Source organism: Lolium rigidum, chromosome 1 (assembly GCF_022539505.1).
Source record: "Lolium rigidum isolate FL_2022 chromosome 1, APGP_CSIRO_Lrig_0.1, whole genome shotgun sequence".
Lineage (NCBI taxonomy): Eukaryota > Viridiplantae > Streptophyta > Magnoliopsida > Poales > Poaceae > Lolium > Lolium rigidum.
The window spans coordinates 78360058-78366239 of record NC_061508.1 but is presented as its reverse complement, the minus strand read 5'-3'; the positions used below and the strand labels follow the sequence as shown (position 1 = coordinate 78366239).

At 49.8% G+C, this 6182-nt stretch overlaps 1 pseudogene; it reads right to left on the bottom strand.

Moving 5' to 3' along the window:
- Nucleotides 1–2220: 2220 nt before the first annotated feature.
- On the bottom strand, nucleotides 2221–5007 carry LOC124647893 (annotated as a pseudogene).
- Between the last annotated feature and the right edge of the window lie 1175 nt (nucleotides 5008–6182).

Here is a 6182-nt window from a genome sequence, read left to right as displayed (position 1 = left end):
ATAGTACGTATCTGCAACTATATGTTGAACACAATTGATGACATAGGATCATCCTGCCTCTGCCTCGGTCCCTTTGAGAAATTTAAAAATAACGGCAAATATCATCATATATGTTAATTTGGGGATGGAAAGACACGAGGATTTGGATTGACTTGACTTTCTTCTCCGTGCCCGCTTCGTTCGTGCCCCTGTTGATGTTCAAATCCCTCGTAGGAGTGAACCTGTTTCACTACTAATTTTTATAATAAGGTTCTACTTCTCGTTAGTTGACCAAGCCTTTTCAAAGTCTCGGTCAACCGATCGAAGCCATTGGAGGATTTCCCATTCTTTCATGTGCCGCGTGTAAAACCTTTTTTTGCATTATATTTCAACTACAACAGAGGTCTAATGTCTGATCCACCTGGATAACAAGCATTCAGTCGATTGATCAGAACATATTGACCATTCTTTGTACAAAATCGAATATATCTATTTTCGAACACATGTAACCCGTTAGGGCATCTATGGTTCTGGAGCCCAGTCATTTGACTCTTCAAACTCCCCAAATCACCTAGAGCATATGGCACAACCTCTGAGTTGGGAGGGAAAGTTTCTTCAATGCTGTGCTTACTGCTAATACTCCTCCATTTCATATTCGTCATCGCTAATTTAGTACTGTATAACTTTGCACTGAATCATCTACAACTAAAATTGAACAGAGGAAGTGTGTTATACTGGACGATGTACACTTGTATGCCGGCCATCTCCAGTTTCCTTCAATCTTGAGAAATGAATCCTTGCCTCGTCAAAAATATATAATTTTAATTTGATTACAGCCAAGAGCTAAATAAAAATACTAATTCGACTAAATTGACTCATGACAAGATATAAGTAAGTGCTAACAGCTCTTGGCTGGCTTAAAAAGGATGGTTGCCAAAGACCCCAGTATATTTTCAAAGGAGAATAACTGCATTATTCTTCCTTCCAAAACTCTAACTACGACCAATACAGGATAAAAATAATGCATCCCAAAATAATTGTACAATCAGGTATACTATTACTATGTGCCTAGTGCTGACATCGGGGTTATTCTACTCGAGGAAGCTGGGAGCTGTCGCAGAAAAGTCATACCCCGGCAATAAGAATCTTGGGCGGCACAATGATTTTATGTACCCGTCTGTCCTAGATGCAAATCATCATTGCATAGATCAGAACTAACTCCAGATTAGAAGTACAAAATATGTAGTAATCCACTGTTTATAACATAAACTAAACATTTGGAACCTTCCAGGAAAAAATGACACGGCTGCTGCTTGTAGGCATGCGTGACCGTTGACCAGACTGGCCAAGATAGGCAGCTTGACAGCACAGAGCATTACCAGCTGTTAATGTTTGACAGGGGCGTGCGTGTCAACGTCGATAGTTATCTGATGAACAGTTCAACAAACCAGACAAAGATAATGCTTATTTAGCAGCTACTCTAGAAGAGTAGACAACTCGTGACATCGTGAGGAAATGGTGATTAGTCCCTGCTCCTCTTTTCTCCTTTCTAGAATAAAAGTTATGACTAGTCAAAAGGGATAAAATGTGGTACAATATATTTTTTGTAGGGTCTAGACACCGATTAGACACTAATCATCATAAGAAGGAAGTAAGAAAGCATACAATTATTAGGGAACTTCTCCTTTGGATGGAATTGGGGCTTTTCCTGTAAGATGCTGCAGAAAGGGAGCTACTCCAGAATCAAGATCACTCAAAGCCATGTTTACATCAAAAGCAAAGCTGGAATGCTTTTTTGCTCACAAGCGAACACCACAAATAATATATTAATCAACATTTAGTACTAGATACAAACACTGGTACAAACCTGGAGCTGGTGCAGGTTAATTGTTCAAAGTAAAATTCAGAGTGCCACAATAGGAAGTTGGGAACTGAAGTATTGCAAGAACTTGCACAAAACTGGAGCAGGGGCAGCAAAAGGAGTTCTTTCTGAGCTAATTTAGCTGTCTGAAGTCTATGGTAATATCTTCTGAACTGCTTGCAACAGGATCCTTTCAATTAGCACAGCACGACGAACAACAGCAAAAGAAACAATGACTGTCAGACAACTAGTATTAGTTATGCAGAGAATTGGGAAGTTTGATGGATGTAACAGGGTGCGTATGAATTGATGAACAAAACATGAACACGTCACTGGTTCAGTTTGATTTGGATTACGCTTACCATCAAAAAACTAAAAAATACTGTACAATTTTGGTATCAATCAAACTGAGGGCCAACCCCACGCAAATCAAAACCAAATCTATGGGAGAACCCAATAGATATTACTGCAAAAAAGGGCAAATTACAACAGGAAGGAATCAATCACAACCGATGCGGTATCTTTGTATACTCAGGTATGGTACAAGGTGAAAGCCGACATGGAAATATAGCTCTTCAAACATGTAGCCTTTTCCATCCAATGCTAGCTGCTGGCCTCCTCTGTATCAGCAAGCACAAACTCTGTGTACAGGTTCTTCAATGCGATCACAACCGTCATAATAAGGGGACCTAATATTGCACCCTGAAGAGAGCATCAGATGGTCAGACCAAAGTGAGTAAAGAAAAGGTCAATTCACAAATGCATAATAGAATCGCAGTATGGTACACTACACTGGCATGCTCTCGGATAGTTGGTAGAGTATAACAACATGATCATTCTGTGTGAATCACTAGACAAGCAGTTGGTGTCAAAGTACACATACATACTCCATGGAGAATTAGTCAACATAACAGCTTAGTATCAATCTGTTAGCAGACTAAGAACAACTGTAGTATATGCAGCTAAAAGTATACAATAACATACGCATATAGCCAGGATAGAGAAACAAACATGTGGAGCAACTAGCAGGAGCAGAAAATCTAATTCGTAGTGTGCATAGACATGACTAGCCTGATTAGTCGACAAGTCTCTCTACGACTTAATTACACTTGCAGACAAAGAAAGTGCTTGTAGAACACAGCGAAAACCATTTTAGTTGCATACTGCAAAGAAAGAAGCCCTAGATTCTAGAAACAACATTATACTCTCTGGTTTATTTATGAACAGGAAATATGCGCAAAGTTATACAGCTGAACTACAGGAAGTTCATTTCATGGCATATGCAAGTGAGAATTGTGAAATGCAGCTAACAGCACATACAAAGAGAAACCTAGAAGAAAATCGGTACCTCAAGAGCATTGGGAAACAATGTCATGCCACCAATTATGCTAAGACCAGTGAGATACCCATTGTACCCAGGTATATCCTCCTGAATGACTGTGGTTCCATAATCCATGATCACAAGGTGTAGTACTGTCACCATAACCGTGAGCACGTATCTTCCTTCCGTCAGCAGCTGCCCTGCGGCGAATATGGAGGACAGCCATGCTGGTAGTATTGGAAAAAGTGCGCTGATGATTGTGAGCACGGTTGACGTGTACACAAAATGCACCTTGAAGAACTTAAGCAGCAGCCACGTCAAGCATCCTTGGAATATAGCAATCTTGGCAGTGGCTAGCAGGACACTGCTGATGGCATGGTCTATGACCTCAACGCAACGCTCCTTCACTTGTTTGGACACCGGCAAAAGGTCGATGACCTGCTCTGTCGCCCCGCCACCCTCGACGGTGATGAGGTAGTAGAGCACCCACAAGAAGACCATCAGCTGCGACACGAAATTGAGCACCTCAGCTGCACCGGAGACGATGCGGAGAGCAATGGATAGCATCAGACTGGCACTGCCACCGAGCACAGACGTGCTGCTAGACAGCAGGCTCTTTGCAATCTCAGTTCCCTGCAATGCCAGGTCCTTGGCCTTGACTACGAGATCCTCCCTTGTGATCAACAGCTCCCTGAAGAAGGAGTCGAGCTCCTTGTAGATCTCCACCCATTCCCTCCTCTTGACGCGCGCCGCGATGGCCTGCAGCTTCACCGAGTAGGGGTGCGGTCGAGAAGTGATGAGGTCCTTGCTCTTGGGGCCGACGGACTGGGTGATGAGGAAGTGGCGGAAGCCGCTGGTGAAATCGGTGAGGTTGTACTGCACCGCCAGCTGGTCTACCTGCTCCCAGACGGTGTCGTAGAGCTTCCCTGAGTACTGATCCACCAAGCCGGGGATGTCATTGTCGTCGAGCAGCTTCTTGAGGCCGATCTTTTCGGAGTAGTTGCCGTTCTCGACGTGGGACTTGAGGGACATGACGGCGTCCTTGCCCTCGAGCCCGATCTTGTAGGAGAAGAAGACGCTGCCGCCGAGGAAGCCGACGATCATGCCGAGCATGAGGCCGACGGCGACGAGGGTCTTGAGGTGGCGGAGGATGCCGCCGGTGAGGAGGAGGCCGCGGGAGGAGGGCGTGCGGCCGGAGGCGATGCGGGAGGAGGCGGCCCGGGAGATGAAGGAGGAGGGCTTGGAGGAGGCGGCGAAGAAGGCGAGGGAGAGCGCGAGGATGACGAGCGCGGCGGCGGTGCCGAGGCGCTCGAGGAGGAGGAGGAAGAGGAAGGAGGAGACGAGCCAGCGGAGGAGGCGCGGGAAGGAGGGGGAGGGCGGGAGGCGGCGGCGCAGGAGTGCGGCGCGCGCGTCGGCGAGTGTGGCGGCGCAGGAGCGCAGCGCGGCGAGCGGGAGCGCGAGCACGGTGGCGCTGAGGCCGGCCCGGAGCGGCGGCTCCCAGAAGGCGACGAGCGCGCGCTGCAGTCTCGCGGAGCGGGATGGAGCAGAGCAGCGCCCACTGCAGCGGGCGGAGGAAGTCGGCGAGGAGGAGGTAGAGGCCGTAGAGCACGAGCAGCGCCGTGGCCAGCCCCGCGTGCGCCATCGCGATGTAGAGCGCCAGCCGCGCGTCCGGCTCCAGGGAGAGCCCCTCGGCCTCCGCCGCCGCCGCGGCGGCGGTCTTCTTGCCAGGCGCCGTGGGCTTGGGGGGCGCGTCCTCCTCCACCTGCTTGGGGCGGCGGACCGAGCCGGAGCGGAACATCTCGGACCAGGGGATGGTGGCCGGGACGCCGGTGGGCACGAGAGCCATGGAGGGCTGGACGGAATGCCGCGGCGGCGGGGCGGCGGCAAACCCTGGCCCCCGCTCCCGTCGGCGCCGGCGAGGTGATGGAAATGGAATCGGGGAAGGGGAAGGGGAATGGATTTGGTGGGGTGATTAGAGCGGGTGGGGTAACCATAATTGACGATTAACTACGGGGGATTAATGTCGGTCGTGTTTAGGGAAGGGGATTAACTGGGAGAGGGTGACCACGTGGGGTACACGAACGTTTGATTACACGGCCTGTCTGCCAGCAATTCAACATTGGTTGTACCTACACCTATTAGCCTTCTCTCTCAATAAAAAAAATAGTAATTGTCTCACTCCTGTTCATATAAGGGGGCATCTCCAATGGACGGCTGGACCTGCTTCAGCGGAGCAACACATACGCGGCGCAAATATGCGGTAGGTTTGCGACATCACGGACGCTGCACCGTCGCGCTAAGCGTCCTTTTTTTCCTACTCGGTCCCGCGCGGCAGGGACAACGAAATCGACCGCACGGATTTGCTTATTTTTCCTCTTCTTTGCTGCTCTAGTGCGACGCCACCACCCTAACCCCGTCGCACCGCCGCAGTACACGCCGTCTCTCTCGGTCCTCGCCGCGCCGGAGAACAGGATCTCAATCGGGGTAGGTTCTGGCACGCACCTCTCGCCTGTTTGGGGGGCAAACATCTGCCGGTTGCGCCGCCCGGCCTCGCCACCCACGACCTGTTCGGTCAATTGCGTCGGTAGGTTTCTAACTCGTGTTTTGGGCGCTATTGTGCGCGGCCATTGATCCGCAGTTGGTACCCACGGAGATGAACATGTGGAAGATGCTGGAAAAGTTTCACGCGGAGGTCGTTGACTCTTCTTCCGACGAAGAGTCCGATCAGTCGACACGGACCATGGCTACTGCTGCTACCTCCATCCTCCACGAGTACAATGCCAGCTAGATATCGGTGCACCGGGGCTCTGTGAAGGGCCACTCAAAAACCCGCCGCGTAACAGAGTGGAAGGACACCTCCGGCTCCACGCGGACTACTTCGACCGCACCAATCCGGTGTTCCCGGAAAAATTATTCCGGCGCCGGTACAGGATGTCAAGGGACATGTTCATGGTCATTCTATGGGGCGACCCCTACTTCCAATGCAGGCCCGATGCAACAGATGCGCTAGGCTTCACCTCC